General features: G+C 46.5%; 1 long non-coding RNA gene across 2 annotated transcripts; it reads left to right on the plus strand.

The window, feature by feature from the left end:
• The first annotated feature begins 1,505 nt into the window (after positions 1-1,505).
• Positions 1,506-6,331, plus strand: LOC106148714. Of its 2 annotated transcripts, none has more exons than XR_001234367.1 (3): positions 1,506-1,593; positions 3,329-3,664; positions 5,858-6,331. It is a non-coding gene; the product is annotated as an uncharacterized LOC106148714 (long non-coding RNA). The 2 variants fall into 2 exon arrangements; XR_001234368.1 differs by having other exon boundaries at positions 3,521-3,664.
• Positions 6,332-21,316: the final 14,985 nt, after the last annotated feature.

Genomic DNA, 21,316 nt, shown 5'->3' on the forward strand with positions numbered 1-21,316 from the left:
TTCTGCTATTTATAAATTCCCTAGTCTAAGGTCTCTTGGGATAGATGTTTAAATGGAATAAAACAGAGAGTGTGACTTATAGTTTTACTTTTTGGAGGTAATTTTATTAAGTTTTGGGATCAATTTACCTTGTAGATTGAAATCTATGTAAATTTCAGGAAATTTTTAAGCCATACTTTGGAATAGTCTAAATACCCAGCATGTAGCCACCTGGCCTCATAATGGAATGCTCCTTGATTTTCCTTTGTTCTCTGCCAACCGGTCTACTTGGATTTTCCATATCTACTGGCAAATTTTATTAGACCATAAAATCATTTACTTCAATTTTATTTGCAGCAAGTTGTACAAAATAGTTTTTTACAAGTTTATCTTATTTTATTTTTAAATTTATTTTTGTCTTTTTGAGACAGAGTTTCACTATGCAGTTCAGACTGGCCTTGAACTCACTTTGTAGCCCAGGGTGGCCTTGAACTCACAGTGCTCTTCCTGCCTCAGCCTCCTGAGTGCTGGGATTACAAGTGTGCACCATCACACTCGGTTCCTTACAATTTTAAAAGCTTTCTGTCTTCTGAACTTCCTTATTTCTATGCTGCATGCCTCGGTTTCCTCTTTACTCACTGGTTTGGCCAGTGGGCTGCCCATTTTGTTTTTACCCATAGAGCCAGAGTTTGAACTTCATGAACGCTTCGTTTTTGCTTACCAAATTTCTCTATCTCTTGGTTTTATCCTTACTGGTACCTTTTTTCTTTTTCTTTCCTTTTGTTCCTAGCTTGGGGGGTGAGGGTTTCATCCATTTATTTCATTTAATTAGCACAGCTGCTTAATTCTCTCTGTGCTTCTGCTCCGAGGTAGCGACGGTGAAGGGGCCACACTCTGAAGACTTCACAGACACAGACACGCAAAATGTCACGGCGTCACTGCTGGGGGCTTGGTGGAGTCCACGGGGCTAGGTCCATGCCACGACACAGCCTTGAAAATGCATCCAGCTGCCTGGCCCACATTTCTACAAAGCCTAATAGTGGGAAAAGCATGCGGCAGGAAAGATGGCATAATTTTTCCTAAAAACGCTGGCAAGTCCTTCATTACATATTTGAATGTCACTGAAAGAACTGGAAGGGCAAATATACCAGTTACCCAGAGGAAGATGGAGACTAAGGGAAGAAAAGAATGCACACAGAAAAAGCATATTTAAAAATATGACCAATACAATGATGGTATGCTTACATGTGAGGTAAATTATAAATGTGTGAAAGTAAATACACACAGAGAAACACAAAAGGATGGTCATTAAAATGTCAAAGCCTGGTACTTCAAAATGATGTGATTTCAATAGAACTTCTCTATTTTAGAACAAGGAAACAAGAGGAGAACAAAAAAAAATGTTAGATACCGGAAAAGCGTTATATTCACCCTAGTTGGTTCTTGTTTCCATCAGTGTATATTTACATAGTCCCGATGTCACCTCTTATTTTCCGTGTGGGTTACAACCCTCTCAGAGAGAAGCTGGCCGTCTGAGTTGAGAGCCCACGGCTTGGCACAGAATGGAGACAACAGCTTGTACTTTCTGTCAGCAGGACCGTGAAGATTTAGGAGGTGAGTTAATGATATTTCCTACGAGTACTGTGCAAGAGTGAGTAATTTTTCTGTTAACCTCAAAAATATTTAGAAATGTATCAGAGTTCCCAAAAGGCTAGACTCTCTCAATTTTACAGCAGTGCAATAAGGGATTCAGAGAAGTGTCAAAAAGATACTAATTAAGGGGCCTGAAAGATAGAGTGCAAGGGGCAAAGCCACAGAGAAGTGCTCAGCAAAGTCAGTGAGAACTGAACACTTGGGCCGCCTCTGTAAATGTCTCTTCCAGAGAAGACAAGGCAGCTGCTTCCGATCTCTATTTGAGATTAACCAGAAAGGGGATCAGGGATAAGGTGCACCCAGGAGAGGAGATGCGGACCAACTGTGGCAGCAGCTTTGTCAAACCTGGATGAGTTCGTAGGAGGCGGTGGGATCACCTCGTCCCTCTCCTCACCTACCTGGAACGGCTCAAATGCAATCCCGCGTGCACAGGGGTGGACACCTGCCTGGCTCCCAGGGTCTCCTGGAGGTGTTTGCGAAGGAGGAGTCTGGACAAGGGTAATTTAACGGTAACGCAGTTACGTCTCACCCCCACCAGGGTGCAGTCACGGGACGTTCTCTGTAAAAGGTCATGAGCCCCATGGCAGGGACGGGCCCCAGCCAGCAGCTCAGCCAGGAGCACCGACCACAGAGCCGAAGAAAGCTGGCTCCACCACGCTAGGATTTCAACAAAGAAAATCTCATTGTGTTCTGGAAACCTAATTGAATGCTTTCGCTGGTTTCCTGGACAATTTGTTTTCCTTCGAACCATCCTGTTAACGCAGAATTCTAAAGGCGCCAGAAGGCGCAGGTTGTTGCAAGATGACCACATATTATTTTGCAGCCATATTTCATAGTTTCTTCTATCATTTAGATTCTGAATAGTACGCATTCAATTAACACCCGTCACAAAATAACAATGAAAGACACATCAAGGATTCTTCCTAAGGAAGAAGGAAACAAAGCAACGTGGAGAAATCTCTACAATTCTAAAATGTCACAGAAATAGCCAGTGCCCAGGAGTCCCAATGTTTTGCAGTTTTCACTTGTGATTTTAAAACCCCCACAAGCAGGAACTTAACATCTGAGCCATGTGAGTGTACAGTCCAGTGTGAATATCAAGAATACCCATGCTGGGCAAGAGATTTCCAGGTCTTTCTCATCTCTAACTCAACTCAAACTCAAACTCTACAGGTTACACAATACCCATTACCTCTTCATTCCAGGCCTGGCTACAGGCCTCTCTGCTGTCCTTCCTTCCACTCTTTTTTATAAAAGAAACCAGTTTCAATAAAGTATTCTGTTAGACCACAGATTTATATTCTATTTAAAGAAACCCAGTATTTAAAAAACAAAAAATAGAAATTTAGGTTTTAAGTAGAAATTGACTCTCCCATGAAGGCTGAGAGAATTTATTCATATTTAAAATGATAATATAGATAAATATGAAATTACTTTTGCACTAAACTTTTGGGAGTTAATCTACTAGAGCCATTCTGGCAATATTAAGTCAAAGAAGGTGTGTATGCCCATGTCCTTCCGCCCCACTGGTGGGCATACACGCCGAAGGAAACACCACACAGTCCTGAAGAACGTTCGTTGCAGTTTTCGCAGCAATGAGCAACCTTGGCATCCATGCTAGGGAAGCAGATGTGCATATAGTGGGGGATGCGTATTGCCGAGTTCTAGCTAGAAAGCTAACAACTGCATTTCCCAGAACCCTTTGCAGGTGCGGAGGCCGCCCTACTTGTTGTCCTTGCCTGTCCAGTGGCTTCCTGATCCCACGGCCTGGGCAGCTTGGTTCTGGGACCAGTGGCTTCCCCATGCAGTAGCTTCTTGCGGGCCTTGGACCAGTAAAGCAGCTCTTGGAGGTTCAATCTTTCAGCTTCCTAACAATTCTGTGCCTCAGATGCCCTCGGATAAACCCGCTTCCACCCAAACTGAGCAGAAGAGTTCCATTCTCTGCCCTGCCCCCCGCAAACTGCCCGTCGCTGTCTGTCTTAGAAAGGACGCCATGGCCAGGACTTGTCATGAACTGCTTCTCCACGGCAGGGTAAGCAGCGTTCTGGCTTGTTTTCTCTTTTGCTAAAAATAAGATGTCAGTGTCTAGCATGTTTCATGGCCAGTAACTAGTGTAAAAGATAATGTGCTTTTGAGTAAACATGCAGCGGTATCGTCTACCACCTCTGTATACACAGCGTTGAGAAATAGAACCTGGCCCCAGCACCAGGCACAAACAGGACTTTATTTAGACTAATAAGCCAGGCTCAAGACTTGCAGGCACCTCCAGGGAAGCCTTGAACTTTTGAGTCATGTTCTGTTTATTTTTGTTTTACTTTATAGTCCTAGCTAAAATGGAGTACGCTTTCTTCATCTAGTTTTACTTTAGCTCGTGCAGAGCAGACTGGAAGATGAGGACTCTGTGGAAGTTTCCAGTAGCCTGCAGCAGGCATTGCAGGGCCCACGCTGTGCAGGAGTGTGCTGCGCCCCGGGCCCACACAGTGTGTATGTGCACATGCATGCGTGTGTCGATGTGCACGTGTGTGTGTGCATGCGTGCATGTGTGTGCATGGACGTGGTTCTGGGGAATAAACCTGTGGCTGCTCTGTCACTGAGCCACTTCCCTGGCCCTTATGTAAGCATTTATTCTTTTCGAGCAAGGTCTTCCTGAGTTGCCAAGGCAGGACTTGAACTTGTGCTCCCTGTCTCAGCCATGCCCCTGTGTGCAGTTTCTGACAGGACCTTCCAGCCATGTCAGCGCTTAAGGAGGGAGCGACGTCTAATGCTAGTTGTACAGAGGGCACCCAGCTTTGCAAAAACAGGACCTTCTTGTCGGGTCACCTGGGCCAGGGTGGTCACTGAAACTCAGAGAGCACAGGGACGCCAGGAAGGGAGCTCCTGGGAGAAGCAACCGCTCTCTGTCCACTGCCACAGACCCCACACCTGCTTGGTTATTTGTTTTAATGATTAAATGCTGAAGTTGAGAAAGAAAAGCCGGCATGTCAGTGGCCACCTGATATTCAATATGTCCAAACCTTGGGGGAGTCCTCCAGGCTGGCTCTGTTGTACCCCTGGTGATAACTTCCCTCTGGTTGGACCCCAGGATTAAGACACAAAATACTGCATGTGAAACCGCTTTAAGAATTTGGGGAAAATCATACCTTTCTCAGGAGTTGGGGCAGCTACTGAATTCCAGTACAGCATCTGCTCCAGAAACTGCTGCTCAGAGACAGGGAAGCTCACGCTTCTTTAGCAAGTAGTTACCAGGCAAAAGGTCAGTGGGCAGTGCGAACACAGGCTCCCGTGTGCACGGGGTGGGAGGTTAAGGTCATACCATGGTGCCAGCTCAGAGTCGGAATGGAGGAGGGAGAGGAGAGGGAGAGAAGGATGATCCTCTGCTTCCTCCTCCGTTTCTCCCTGAAGATGCGGAATCTAAACTGTAGTTGTTTCCAAAAGCCCTGGCAGGTGTTTTCCTGGCCTCATTCTGCTGTGTCCCAAGGACTTCCCACACCCTGGAATCTGGTGCGAACAGATAACGGTGGTGACAGACATGAAGTTAGGAAAGGGAGGACGTGCGTGTCGTGGCCGCTGTCCAGGCCTGCAAGCCATAAGTCTTGCTTTTGTGACGTTAGAGCTGTCCAGCAGCAGACGCCGGGCAGCACCTGTGCCTGGATAGACACCGATGTCCTTCCCAGCCCTGAGTCTGCGTCCAGAAATGTCACCCCTGACACGGGGACATATCGATGGCTGGCCAGGGCTACACGAAACTCTGAAGACGGAAGTGATTCGGAAGGTGTGAGTGGAGCATTTCCTCTCCTCTTCTCCTAGCTCTCCTAGGACGTTCAGCTCCAATGCAGAAGATCCTCAAATTGCACTGAATAGGAAGTCAGCAATTGGCTTCAAAGTCACCAGAAATCACTTTTCAGTTTATTGCAAGAGTGACTATTTATATGTGTAAAACCTGAGGCTTCGATTTTTCTTCTCAATTCGAAACAAACTGTAAGCTCTTGAGGTTATTCAGCTCTAATCTTTGATAAAAGATTTATTACAGCTTTACCATCTCAGAGCCACTGACACCAGAAGTGAAAAATCTTGCTGAATTTAGAACCTCTGCAGGTGTTCCTTGGGTGTCAGGGGCTGTCCTGGGACCCCTGTGGTGCTCAGGTCCTTATATAAATCGGCATGGTGTTTGCATACCGTCTACAAACACCCCCTGTGCTTTAACTCATCTCTTGATTACTTACAGTGCCTGATGCAGCAGTTGTTACAGGGAACTTCTCAAGGAAAACACTGCGCAGTCAAGTACAGGTGCCTTTTAAAACATCCTCCTGACCTGTGGACGCTGGAACCCACAGGTGCGGGACCCACAGATGCACGGCCAGCTAGCTGCATTTCGGTGTAGCCAAGCCAGCTGTCTGGAAAGTGTCCTCCAAGGTTGTGTGGAAAATAAGCTCTTCTACAGACCTTCCTTAATGCATTTACCAATCTTTGAAGAGAAATCACTTCTTATGAAAACTTTCCTCTGGTAATAGCATGTTCCTGAGCCCTACCCAGACCTACAAAAGCCATACCTCTGCAGGCTGGCGAGGACGCCCTCCACTCTGACTTTTGCTGGCCTGAGAAATCACACACCTAACAGGTTTTAGGGACTGATGCTGCCAGCCTCTAGAGTTGTGCTTTTGTTTGTTTTCTTCTGGTACTAGAAATAGCACCCAGGGCCTTTGCACTGAGCTACATCCTTAGCTCCCTTTTTTACAATTTTTTGTTTGAGGCAGGGTCTTACTAAAATCTCTAAGTTGCCTGCACTGGGCTACCCTGTTGTATTTTTAAGTCTTCCTCATTGTAAGAGTCTGGCAAGACAAAAGAGTTTTATCTGACTAAAATTATGAATTGTTGAAAAGTTTCTCCGTAACTCTTGTTCACCTCATAGACACGGCGGACAGGGCTGTGAGGCCAGGTTCTGCCCCCACCAGAAAGCGCCAGTGGGCACTCCCTGAGCCCTGCACTCCCCCAGACAGCCGGCTCTGACACCTGCTCTCTGCACGCCACTGCCATCTGGTTCGGGAGCCGACCCTCCGCCCTCGGAGCTGCCCACAGCTGTCTGGAGACTCCTGTAGCTGGGGAACCCCCAGGGGAGGAGGGTCGCTCAGAGCAAGGACACCCAAGTGCTGCACCCAGCACAAGCCCCACAGCCGCACCCCGAACAGGCCTTTTCTAGCGCCCTGTTCCGTTACAAGCAGAAAACCAGGCGGAGGGTCTCCCATACCTCAGAAGCACAGGACTCCAGGAAGGTGGTCCCTCAGACTTAGCACAGGGCTGGTGTATGATGCATAACCAGAAGCGTGTGTCTAAATGTCTTGATAAAAATAAACGTTTGCACTGTATATGAAAAATAAAACTTAGTTTTCTTATATTCACTTTAACTTATGTTTTCTGATGAAAATATATACAGATTGCATATGTTCAGATACATTATGGACACAGCTTTGGTTCTTTTTAGTCTATAGGTCATTTTGTCAGTAAATGCAAAAGCCTTCCTTATGACAATATTAAGGAATTTGTGGGCAAGAAAAATAACATAGAGAAGATAACTGATACATTTTATTACTGGTTCACACATCTCTAAAACACCTAGATATGAGCTATATTTAAATTCAGTTATCTTTGATGTTCTTATGGCTTCTGTTTGTTAAACATAGCTTTATGTAAGTTTGTCATCCTCATCATTACTATTGATATTGTTCTGGAGCTCGCTGGTCTAGGCAGGAGGTGGCACTGTTCATTAACCTGAATCACAATCTCCAAGAACTAGGTCTATGGTATATGCACTGCCATTTGGATCTGTGGTGAGCCTACAAATGCAAGGCAGACCTGAACCATTATTCACGGGATGTTTTAGGAAAGACTCCATTGTGAAATGAAGAAACAGTGTGCAGCAAACAGAAAATCAGGAAGGAAGGAAGGAAGGAGGGAGGGAGGGAGGGAGGGAAAGAGGGAGGGAAGGAAGGAAGGAAGGAAAGAAAGAAAGAAAGAAAGAAAGAAAGAAAGAAAGAAAGAAAGAAAAAGAAAGAAAGAAAGAAAGAAAAGAGAAAGAGGAAGGGAGGGAAGAATGAAGGAAGGAAGGAAGGAAGGAAGGAAGGAAGGAAGGAAGGAAGGAAGGAAGGAAGGAAGAAGAAAAAGACACAACCAAAGCAGATGTTAGAGGAAAACATCTTAAATGTTTTGTGACTAACAATCTTGGAAAGATAGGAAAACATATTGTACCCCTGAAAAACCGGATCTGAATCTTTTCAAATTTGTCTTTGAAATTCAGAGAATGAGAACTATCTTATAAAAATACAGATAGCCAAAATAAAAAATTTCAAAATATGTTCCGATCAAGACTAGGCATTAAAGACACATAGATTTCAGTTAAAGAATAAGCAAATGCTACCAGCTGACATTTCACTAAAAAGGATGTGCCACAAGCAAACACATAAACAGATGCTCCGTATCATTAGATGCTTGTCTTATGCCAACCCAAACACAAAACCACAGGGAGAGCGCACCACACACCTCTCAAAATGGGCTAAACAAGAGGTGACGTCAAAAATCAAATGCGGGGGAGGATCCAGAGAAACAGCTCCTCCATGCAGTGATAAGGGCCTACACAATGGAGCACTAGTTTCTTATAAAACTTACAAAGCTAGATGTATAACTAGCATATGATACAGCAATCATGTTCTTGGGAAATTTGCTATATCTCAGAAATATGTGAAAGTGATGTCCATGCAAAAATCTATAGAAGAACCTTATAGCAGCTTTACTTGTAGCAGTCAAAAATTGAAACAACTCACATGTCTTTCAGCAGTTGAACTGTTAAGCTATGGGACATCTATGCTGTGGAGTACTATGCAGCCATAAAAGGAAAATGATCAAAAAAACAGCTTGCTTGAATCTCCAGAAAATTACACTGGATGACAACAGTACAACCAGCAGTTCATCTTCTGCACGATTCTATTTACTACATTATTAAACCAAAGACCTATAGGTACACCTAGGGCACTGCAAATGAGAAATTTGTTTATTTTTTCTTTTTGCAAATGAGAAATTTAAACAGGGGCTGTGCGCATTCCTGGCAGCACTGATGCTGCTATGCGGATACCAAGCCAGTAGCGAGGTGGAGGGAAGGGTGCACCTCACTCGGGGCCAGGAGGAGGAAGGCAGCCTGCGGAGGTACAGGAACCCCACGGAGAAGGGCGGGGTGGTTTCTGATCATCATTCAGCTCCCAGGGTGCCCGAGGTCCCCGCGAGGCCTCAGCCCTCAGCTCAGCGCTGCCTCCTGGCTGCCCGGCTTCAGACTCTCAGGGGAAACACTGGCCGGACAGAGCAAGCCACCCTGGGCACCTCCTGCACGGAGGGCTCCTGTGAGAGAACTTTTTAACGCCTGCATGTGGAGTCTTATCATACCGAGCCTTTCATTTTCATTTACAATCCCTGTAACTTTCTTATGAACCCAATAACTTTATATTGTTAAATTAAATAAACAGGAGTCCATGGACATGAAGTTATCTCGTTACTTTGACTCCTGCAAAAGGGGCCACAATCTAATTTAGTACACAAACATAAAACCTCAAGCAGAGTACAAGCAGCTGAACTCAGCCAGTTACAGGCTTCCCAACTCTAGCCAATCACAAATATCCCAACTCCAACCAATCACAGGCATCCCAACTCCAGCCAACCACAAATATCCCAACCTCAGCCAATCACAGGCATCCCAACTCCTGCCAGCCACAAGTGTCCAAGCTCCAGCCAATCACAGGAAGCCAGTCATCAAACCCTATCCACTGAAGGCAAAAGCCTAGTCCTAGGCTAGTGCTGTTTCTAGCCTCTGCTTCCTGTTCTGTTCCCCTCACTTCCTCTTCTGCAGAGTGGAGCTCCCTTGATCTCTTCTGCTTTGGGTGTTGCTCAATTCATATGTCAAAATGTGAAATTTAATTTGTCAAGTTTTTTTCTTTAAATAATATTAAAGTTTCACATTTCATCAGTGATAAATTAACTTATGAAAATTAATTAAGGCAACAGACTTCCAATTGTAATGGCAATTGTAAATGCAGCAACCTGATATTCTCAGGCATATCACAGTTAATTGTGGGGACACCAGAACAAACACAGCACACAAAATCAGGTGACTCTTGAAAGGGGAACAAAGTAAACTTATGATGGAGTAAATCTGACTTACTTAAATTTTCAAATTTTTATGAACGTATAAAATCGTATTCTTTTAAAAGTATACCCATGATTCTAATATTACTTACACTTTTGTATTGAAACCATGGATTAAGTGCGGTTCTGATATAGTCCAAGCAACCCAATCTGAAAACCCCAATTCAAAATGTTTCAAAACCCAGTGTTTCAAAATTTGAGTGTTACACTGGTGCTCAAAACACCTTAGACTTAGAGGGCTGCAGATTTTACATTTTTGGGTTAGGGATGCTCAGCCAGGAAAGTCTTTGTAACGCTTCTGGTTCCAAGTCCTGCACATGAGGGATTCTTAGCCTGTGTGCTGGATTTCCTTAGACATCACCAACAGTTTAAACATGCTCTCGTGTGCACGCACGCACACACACCCCACACACACACACACATGATCCCGCTGGTTGTAAAACCTATTCCCAAACTAAAACAAATGTGTCAAGACATAAGCCTTAGCTCCTCGGCACACCTCGTCACACTGCTGTCGCCCAGGATGGAAAGGATACAACTACCACAGCCACCTAGAACAGGGCGGACCAGCAAAGCTCTCTGGCACTCCTTATAAACCAACACGGTCTGCAGTAACATAGAGAACAAACCTGAGCTCCAGAGACAGCCTTTGGCTAAATTTTTTGCCATCCAAGTGAAGGATTCTGTCACGGCATCTTTCCAGCTTTACCCTACCTATGCTTGCTGTTCCCCTAGGGTAGAGTTCTGAATTCCTCTGTAGCGCAAATTTATTTTCCCGCTGTCTATTAAATGACTAAATTTAAAAATTTGTGTTTGAAAAAGAAGCGGAGCTCCTCAGGGGGTAACTCTGGGCCTCTCTGGAGGGTGTGTGTGTGTGTGTGTGCATGTGTGTGTGTGTGTGTGTGTGTGTGTGTGTGTGTGTAGTAATGAACTTCGGCTACACCAAAGCCCCCAAACCATGGTATTTCTGGTGAACCCAGCCCTCATTCTTCACATTTCTCGCAGCCACCTATCCTGTGTCCACATGTTAAATGCCACATATAACACATGCCTATCAGATGTGCATCTCCCTGTTCTTTTCATGGGGCTCAGAAACCAAGGCTGTGGATGACCACTAATGTAGAATGCATTTTTCAGCCACCTCACGGTTCGGAGTGACTGTGAGATGCATTCCAGAAGTGAGAGGAAGTCATGCCTTACTACTTCCGGGGCTGGCCCACAAGACCTGAGCAGTACGCATTCCTCCAAGTGGATTACAGAACGCCTGGAAGAAAGCCCTGCATGGCAGGAGCTTGCATATGGACAGATTTCCATCCACCACCCCAAAGCATGAGTGAGAAAGAAACTCTTACTGTATTAAACTGTTAAGAGGGTATCTGTTTCAGCAGCTCACCCAGACCATAATGCACGCAGACCCACGTGTCCATGGCTCCCACAGCTTTGCCCAAATCTCCTGACGCCCCCCACTTGAAGCCCTCCCCAGCTCCCTGTGTCTCCATGACAACCACATCTCCTATCTACAAATCCCAACCCCCATCCTTAGGGGCCAATCGTCAGTCACCTCTGGAATCCGGCCTCCTTTCCTGAGCTGCCGGCTTACAGCAACGGCCTCCCAGCTGCTTTCCCTGACTTTCTCCAACGCATCCTCCAAATGCAACCGGACTCATCTCGGAAAAGTGCACAGTGATCCTGCTGCTGTTCTCATTATTCACTAAACCCAGACCCTTCAGCGTGGTTTGCAGCGCCCTGCCTCCTGTCCTTTGCTGTCTGTCCAGCCCCAGTCCCTGCGACGATTCCTCATATTCTGTTCCCCATCTTGCTGAAGGTTTTTCTGTTCCCTAGACATATTACGAACTTTTTATTTCCTTCTGCTACTTGCTGTTAGTGTAACAGCATAACATCATTACTCCTGCAAACTTCCACCATTAAAATCCGGTTAAAGTACTGAGTCACTGTAGTATCGGCAACACTCCACCCGCTGCTACGAACAGCGGATGACTGGTGACTCTAGCAGCGCTCTAAGAGGGAGTGCCAGACGTCGAATTAGCCTGGCCACCCGCACCGGTGAAGCTGGGTCCTGGAAGAGCAGACTTCCCGTCTCCTGTGCAGACTCCGGAGCGCAAGGGCCCGGGGCTGGGCTGGGGCGGACCCAGCACACTTGCCTTGGCAGCTGTGCTTCACGTTTCTTACTTCCTCCTTTTGTAACCCCTAGCCGTGGCCCTGGAGTAACCTCTCAGTCATCTTGCCATTCATTTCCTCCAGGTCTTGCTCTTCCTACAATCTAATTTTCTGCAGAAAAGGAGGGAAGTAGGGGACGTGGGCTGGCTGTTCCTCCTCCCCTTCCTGATTGCTCTGACACAGCACTCCCAGCGTCGCTCAGGGTCAGGGGCTCAGGGACTCCAGGCACCAGGGGCTGTGCTCAGCCCCCTCTGTCACTCCGGAGTCCCTAAGACATGCTGTGTGCTCACGAAGCCCAGGTACTACTTCCATGGCATCCCACGTTCAGATGAGGTGAAAGGGAAGAGGAGTCCGGGTAAGACGGTGCCTCCGTCCTCCAAAGGGTCACCAAAGGGACATCAGAGGTGACGGCAGAACAAAATTACAGCCTGTCCCTTACTAAGAGCACCTTGGAGCTTTTAGAAACATCCTGTCCTCCTCTCCTTCAAGTCTATCTCCAGATTTTTCTGAAAATATTACTCTAGCCTGCTGGGAAGAAGGAAGGTGTGGTGGATTGGCAACTGGTGGTCAACTTGTAACACCCAGCTGAACAGAACCAGCGTGGTGCTGGGTGTGGGAGGCCCGCCTGAGGGTTGTTGCCGGCAGCATAAGAGGCAGAACTGGAGAGGGAGAAGTTTAGGTGCTATTAGGGGGCTGTTGGTTCTCCTGAGGAGATTTCCTGATTAACTCAGCTGTTCAAGTCATTGCAGGAGCTCAGGACATTGTTGTCACTGAGAATGACTACAGTTCACTTTGGGGGAGCTCTGGTCCTTACCTTGAGTATAGCTTCCTGGATCCAAGGCAGATCCCTCAGCCTGCTAGCACAGAACCTTCATCCTACTGGCAAAGACCTTCTAGCTTTCAGCACTGACCTTTGGGATTTCCCAGTGCAGATCCGTGAAACAAACTTTCACGGGACATTGTCACGGACCTTGGCCTCCAGGTGAACTTGTAGGGATCATTGTTATGAGCTCTAGGTCTTCAGCTGGACTCATGTAGGACATTACTGTGGGATCCAGGCCCTTAATTAATCCAGCTTAATTCTTTTGCCCTTCAGTGTATGGTCATATTTCCTGCACTCTCTTTGTATATGACTCTTCGGGTGACTATTATAAAGTAATCCTATAGAGTATGTATCCTGTATTGTTTCCCTTGTAAGCCCCAAACTACAGCAGAAGGTCAGAATGAGGCTAGATAAAATGCATGTTAATAAAACTTAGTTAACTGTTTAGAAATAATGCACAGCTAGTACAACCGTCTTGCACTATTACAATGAGTTCTCCATAGACACTGAGAGTCTCAGCTTTCCAGTCCAGAGATAACACTTTATGAAAAGATTCTCTATTCCAAAAAGCTCATTATGGAGGGTAAATATGATTAGCTCTGATTTTCAAATAATAAAACTCAAGTTGAGAGAGATGGATTTTTTTGTTTGTTTGTTTGTTTGTTTTTGTTTTTCTCTGGTACCAGGAACCGAACACACAACCTTGCACTTGCCAGGCAGGTGCTTTGCCGCTGAGCTAAATCCCCAGCCCCAAGAGAGATGGATTAATTGAAGACAAAATGGCTAACATGCAGCAGAAACAGCATCTTAGCTGTGCTTTTTCCGCCCCACAGAAGTTATCAGGAAGATTCACTGATGCGTTAGTCATGTCCAGCTACTGTGACAAAGACCCCATAGATAGAGGGACAGGAACAATGGACATTTGTCACTCACAGTTCTGAAGATGGGCATCTAAGACCAGAAGTCAGCAGATCCAGTGTCTGGTGCCGGCGGCTTCTGGGGTTGCAGATGTCAATCTTCCGTGTCCTCCAAGGGAGGTGTGGGGGGCAGAGACACAGAGGGGCACTGACCTTCCCAAGGACACTGGCCCCATTCCAGAGAGCACCACCTTTACGCCCTCAGGACCTCCCAACAGCCCTCCCTCCTGACAGCATCACACTGTAGAAATCAACAGGTGAATTTGGGATTACAGGAACATTCGACCCATAGCAGCCAATTGCAAGAATAGGAAGAATAAAGATATGGATCATTAAAGATTTTAGAAATTACAGAGAGCTCCTGACTGCAAAATGTGTTTTCTGAAGATTTCAAAAATACTTGAACAAAGAAAGCTGTGAGGTAGTTTGGAGAGCAAGGACACAGGGAAAGAAAAAAGGGGAAGGAAGGGAACTAGAGCTGTTGTATCTCTGGCGTCTGCAGAGTTTGTCTAAACTTAGTTTTAACCAGGAGTAAAATAAATTCCTAACACATAATCAGAGGCAGGGCTGGGGATATAGCTCAGTGGCATAAGTGCCTGCCTAGCAAGTGCAAGGTCCTGAGTTCGATCCCCAGTACCAGGAAAAAAAAAATAAAACAAAACAAAAAAAACCCGAAGTACCACATAATCAGAGGCAGTGGGTCTTAAATTACAAACATGTTAGATTTTTTTAGAGACCCACAATGTTTTAAAACATTTATTTGTATTTGTTTTTATTTCTTCATGTTAAGTGTACCCTTTAAAGCATTATTGCAAAATAAGATAGTTACCACTTTTTAGTGACTTCTACCTAAATTCTGCTGGCTCTGGGGATTAGCTCATAGCTCGCCTGTACCCCCATTTACACACAGCCCCCAAACCACTGGTTACCTTGTTCAACATATTTTTCATGGATCTGGGATATTTTATGCAAATATCAATTGCATGTACGGTGATGCCTGAGATATCAATAGCATCAAATAAATATAAATAGCACTACAGACACTCAATAACAATGGACATGGAGAAGAAGAAAAGAAAAGGAGAGGAGAGGAGAGGAGAGGAGAGGAGGGGAGAAGAAAGAAAATACTGACTGGTTTCCTTGAAGACAGAGACTTTGCTCAACACCAGAAGCATGGTCTTTGCCCACGAGGCACTCGTGTCATGGAGGACAGCAACCGCACCACTACCACTGCAGGCATCAATTAAGCACCTGCTGTGTCAGGTTGTGCTCTCTGTGGAGCTGTTGTTCTTCACATTGTTATAGATGAGGACTCTGAGAAACAGGTCATGCAACTAGCATGATCAGTTTGTAACTGTCACAGCCAGTCAACCATGAAGCCATCACCCACACCTGGGTGACCCAAGTCCAGATCCCATCCCATAGTCTTCCAAATAAACAGACAAGTTCAATGTTTCACTGAGAGAGCCCTGAAGGTACCAAAGGAGCAGAGAAGGAGCCCTCTGCCACGAGGAAGAGCGGGGATGTCCATGCAGAGCGAGCTGGTCGGCTGGGGAAGGTACTCAGAGAGGAGGCAACATCTGAGCTTTGTCTTGAATTATGTCCTATTGTAATCACATATGCCTACTGAAACTTAAATTCAAGAAAATAAACTTAAGTGTTAGTTGATAAAAATCAAGTGTTATTTAATATTCAAATGTGAAAAAATGGATGGTTGAGAAAGGATTTTATGGTCTTCAGTTCCAAAATTTGGACAGCCTTAGATCCCACAGTGTACACGTGGAATAGCTAGAGGCAGAAGAGCCCATGAGAGGCAAAGCGAGCCGGCTCACAGACAGGGAAGCCCTTGAGTCCCTGCCAGTGGCCTTCGCCCCTACTGAGCCGCTGAGGCCTAATCTTGATGTCAGCTTGATTGGCTCGAAAGGTGAGTCAGGACACGTCTGGGTGTGTCTGAGTGGGCCATGGGGGAGGGTCGTGGAGACGGTCCTGGCCCCTTCTGCTCCATGGTCTCCCCCTGCTCTGCATCTCAGGCATCTCAGTAGATGCTGCTGATATTTGTATAGGAAGCCAGCACCTTCGTGAGGGGCTGGAGAAACACCTCAGTAGACTTGGTCCAGCAGTCCAAGCCCCTTAGTCCTCCCCGGTGTTCTCTTCACTCTTCTACTGTGATAATGTTCAAGCATAGCGTGAAAGTGAAGAGGACTCCACAGTGAGCTCTCACGCATCTGTCCATCAGCGAGAGTGACAGCGGCCAGCCTCCCGGGACCAGGGCTCCTGAGTCTCCACTCTGCCCCCCAGAGCCCCACATGTGACCGTGTGGGGTATGGGTCCCTCATGAAGTAACGAAGCTCAGGTGAGGCCACGAGCAGCCCTGCTCCCACCTGACCAGTTGCCATGTGAGAAGGTGAGCCCACGGAGTGAGGGGACATGTATACACACGGTGCAACTGTCATGCGGGGACACGGCCACAGATGCCATCCACAAGACAAGGAGGCAGCCTCGCGACCTGCCCCTGCTCCGTCTTGGGCTGCCGGCCCCCAGGGCTGTGAGGGCTGAGTTTCCCCTGAGCCATCTGTGGCTCTTCACGACCTTGGCGCTGGCGGGTGAGAACACGTGAGACAGGCGTGGCCTGGAGACAGAGTCTGAGGCCCTGTGAAACCAGAGAAGCCACCACCGTAACTTTTCCCTTGTTCTTTCATTTTCTTAATTGCTAACTGTAGAGCAAAAGTCAAACAAGCTTATGGCTTCAAGCGCTAGCCCAGGAGAAGGTAACCTCTCAGTGTGCTGATAAGGTCCAGGGCCAAAGGACGCAAAGTCCAAAAGGGTTGGCAAAACCTCAGCATCTTAAATCAATTTCCAGGGGAACGTCCCACCTAGAAAGCAAGCGGAAATCTTCTTCCTTCTGGAGTTGGGTGAAACAACCCCACTGTCTGTGCAAAAGGACGATGACCCCTGGGAAGAGGATGGCATTTCTTAAAGACCCGTAATCACACCATGCCGCCTGAGCCTGCACTCGGAACAGTGGCCGGGTCTGTGTTTGCTGCTTCACACTGGCAGGCGCTTCACTCTCTCTGTTGCCCCCAAAACCGATGACTTTACTGTGAGCCCCGCCTCCGCCGTCCGGCGGCCAGTGCCCCTGTCTGTGTCTTTCACGGAGGCTTGGGAAGGGAGGTGTGTGTGTGCCAGGTCCGCGGGCTGTCAGGACCCTGGCTCCTGGGGACACACAGATGCTCTGGCTTCTTCTGTTGCCCTCTTGTTCGCTTCTGTCTTGTGCAGCTCTGCGGTAACCACGGCACTGACAGGGGCCCAGCGCTCTCCAGAGGAGGAGTTGGGACGAAGTCTGGAAGGTGTCAGCCTGAGCCCCGAGCAAGGGCCTGAGCTTGGAACCAGGGAGGAGGGAAGCTTGGCCACTGGGGTCACCTACGGGGACAGGGTTAGGGCCACTGCCTCATACGCTGGGAACAGTAATGTCATGTTCCTATCGAACTCTAGCTCTTACTATTATAAGCCAACTTTTGCAAAATGTATTCCTGCAGTTTTTGAGACATATCATGACCAAGTCAGGGTGCCCTGAGTTATCTACATAGTAGACGTTACTTAAATATTTGTGTGGAAATAGAAGATAGAACCTTAGATCTCAATAAGTTAATGAAAGATGATTGACAACCAGCGCCTGCTCACCTCCTGGGTCACCAATAAACAGGAGCATGCCAAGGCCAGCCTGGGTGGGGCTGCGGACCGGCATCTGCTCCACGGAGCTCAAGGTCAAGGTCAGAACCCAAAGTATAAACCACAGAAGGGTTGGCCCTTGCCCAGTGTGAACCATATAATTCAACCAGGTGCACATCCTCCAGCTTGGGCTCTCACTTCTCGGAGAGAGAAGGATTGGGGACATGGGAGGTGAAAAATGAGAACATAGCCGGGGTGAGCAGTCCAGACCTTTATCCTTGACTTCTGATTGAGATGAGTGAACAGAAACAAGACCCATCCTCTCTGATGAATCATAAGCAGAATATACGAAAGGACACCTTGCATGACGTCACATGTCAGGCAACAGGGCAGTCACCTCTGGAGAATCTTTCAGTCAGTGAGAAAAGCCCCAGTGCCCGTCGTACTGGCTGGAGGATCCGGCCATGAGGGAGGGAGCAGGGCACCCCTCAGGGCCCAGTGTTCTCTTCCCACTGGGCCACGGCCAGGCGCTGGTTATGACGTCGAGCGCAGGGGACAGAGCGGCCACACACAGAGCGAAGCCCATGGGTCTGCAGGGCGCCTCCCGGGCACTCACATGGGTTTGGCCCGTGTACACTGGAGAGTCCTTCGCGAGGCTGCAAAGGCCTGGAGGGAACAGTGCTGAAGATCGCACAGACCGGCAGCAGTGCCCAGAAAACCCCCCCATTCGTGGAGAACCTGAGCAAACACTGAGAGGGCTCTGGCCACAGAGTAGAGCAAATTTAACCTGTGCCCAGACACTCTAATGACTCGGAAAAGATTCGCCTGTTTGCAGGAAACTTAACTGTATTGAAGATATTTCAAGATATTTGAAGGAATAAAACACCCACCGAGATGTAACAAACCACATCTGGGATCCAACCAAAAGGTGCCACCCAGGGGGAGGAGTAGAACCCAGGAGGAGGAGAAAATGAATTAAGGAAAACTGACTCAGAAGTTACACAGATGATAAAGTTAGTAAAGTCATAAAACATTATTGTTTTATTATTATACCTTTAATTATGACCATATTCCACAGGCTCAGTAACTTAAACACAAGATTAGGCAAGTGCTCACAGCAGCCTCCTTTATGGCTGAAAACAAATGGCAGAAGCCCTGACTTCCTTCAGCGAGGAAATGGAGAAACAAATTCTGGTAAATCCACACAATGGGATTTTACTCAGCACTAACAAGGAACGAATAACCGATACACACGACATAAGTGAATCTCTGCATAACTGTGCTGAGCAAAAGAAGGTAGACAAAAGAGCACCCACGGGATGTGTCCAGCTACAGAACGTTTCAGAAAATGCAAATAACAGCAGAGAGAAAGTCGGCTGGGGGCGAGATGAGCTGCGGAGCAGGAGGGGAGGAGAGAGGCTGGTCGGTGAGCGACTTCAGGGCTCCGGGAATCGTCACGGGTACGATGCACGCAGCAACCGTGTGGCACACAGGAAAAACAGGTGCACGCGAGCTTCTGTGTCGTCTTCCAGGCAATGCGACCCTCCGCGGCCTCTTGTGGGCTGTGGTCCCTGGTGGCCTGGGCTCTGCCCCTGAGCCGCCTTCTCTGGTCGGCCCGATCGCCACCCTGCCTGACACCTGCAATGACCTTTACGGCCCTCACCGCCCCGGCCTCTTTCCACACCTGAACTTAAACAACGCTCACGTGTGTGCTCCTCCCAAAGCACTCGGCCGAAAGCAGAAACAAGTCAGGACGGCTTCCCGCATGCCTGGCGGGGACGCAAATTGCGCTGTTTCCATTCAGTGGAAATTCTCCTCAGAAGGCAAGATCGGTCAGGAGAAGAGACACCAGGAATTAGACAAGGTGTGTGTGCTAGAGCATTCCATCAATAATAATGGAAAAATAGCAAAAGCTATCACGAGGTTATTCAGGACTTCCTAGACTCCTCTCAGAGAACAAACTTAAGTACCAGACAGCCTCCTTCACAAATGGTGCTGGGAAAACTGCAGTGCCACATGCAGGGGTCTGAGACTAGATCTCTCTCTCTCTCTCAGTCTGAATTTAAAAAACCAGAAACGTTGAAAGGACTGGAAGATAACACAGGGGAAACACTCAAAGCCATAAACACAGACTCTTGCATCAGACTCCGATAGCCTAAGGATACATCAAGAATCACTAACAGAACTCCATCAAACGCAAAGCTTCTCAATACAAAAGAAACAGCAGAGAAAAGAGAAATCTACAGCAAGAGGAAAGTTTTTGCCAGCTACTATTCTGAGAGAGGACTAATATTGAGACAACATAAAGAATGCAAGAAATTACTCCCGAAAAACAACGATCCAGTCAAAACAGGCAAATAAATTGAACAGACACTTCTCAAAAGATGAAGCACAAATGGTCAATAAGCACATGAAAAAATATTCAACTTCTTTAGTCACTGGGGAAATGCAAATCGAAAAGCTCTGCACCTCCCCTGAGTCAGAACAGCTGCCATCAAGAACTCAGAAAATAACAAATGCTCACAAGGTAAAGGAACCTTCTGCTTTGCTGGTGGGAATGTAAATAGTACAACCACCACAGAAATCAGTGTGGAGGTTCCTCAAAACCTAAGACCAGGAATTCTTCTTGGTCTAGCTCTCTCTCCTGGGCATAGGACAGTGATCCTTGCATACCTGTGTATGTAGCAGCCCAATTCACAAAGGCCTGGAACCGCCTAGATGCCCACCTGCAAGTAAACGGACAAAGAAAGCATGGGCAATAAATACAGTGGAATGTTACTCAGCCATAAAGAAGAACAAAATCATTCCACTGGCAGAAAAATGGACGGAAATCAAAACTATCATGCTAAGCAAAATAAGCCAGACATGGAAAGTTAAGTATCACGTGATTTTTCATATATAAGAAACTAAAAAATACATGCATACATATATACACACACATATACATACACATACACACATACATGCATACATATCTACACAGATACACATAAATACATATACACTTGCACACATATATGCACGCATATATATACACATATATCCATATATATATACACAGACATAAATGCATGCATACATGCACAACACATATACACAGCATATATACATGCACACATATACACATATGCATATGTAACACATACGTATGTGCATACACATATACATACACACACATGTGCACATATACACAGACAGACAGACAGACATATGATAAAATAGAGGTGATAGGAAACAAGAACTCACTCTCCTGGATGAGGGAAAGAGACGGGGGAGGGGTCGATTGAGAACGACCAAGACATGCTCTACTCATGTACTGATTCCTCAAACAAGCATCTCTATTCTGCACTGCAAATACAAATTAAGAAAATAAAATTAAATTCAATCATTTAGATTTAAATTAAATTCAATCATTCAATCATGCAGTGCAGGCTGGTCTTGAACTCACTTTGTAACCCAGGCTGGCCTCAAACTCACGGTGATCCTCCTGCCTCAGCCTCCCGAGTGCTGGGATTACAGCCGTGTGCCACCACACCAGCTAAATTTAATCTAAAAAGAAAAGAATCAATGGCCTGATTTTCAGCTATTCTAAATTTCTTGTGATTCAGAATTTACTCTGGCTCCAGATACTACCAACATCTATGAGGTTAAAAGTATTCTTTTCAAGTGTAAAGGTATAATAACTTTTTGTTTTAATAATGTTTTAAATATGAAAATATCGAATATTGGATGAATTGCTGAGGTTAGGAGATTTATCTATGTACCTAACACCTTACAGTGAAAGTAACTTTGAGGAAAGTCTCACTCACACCAGTCTAACTCAAGCTTCAGGTCCCAGAGGAAAATCCACACTGTCGGTGGGACCCTGCCGGTGTGCTGCGGGGACCGCCCGATGTCTGCCTGAACCAAGTCC

The sequence above is a fragment of the Chinchilla lanigera genome, unplaced genomic scaffold (assembly GCF_000276665.1).
Source record: "Chinchilla lanigera isolate Chin_1 unplaced genomic scaffold, ChiLan1.0 scaffold00002, whole genome shotgun sequence".
NCBI lineage: Eukaryota > Metazoa > Chordata > Mammalia > Rodentia > Chinchillidae > Chinchilla > Chinchilla lanigera.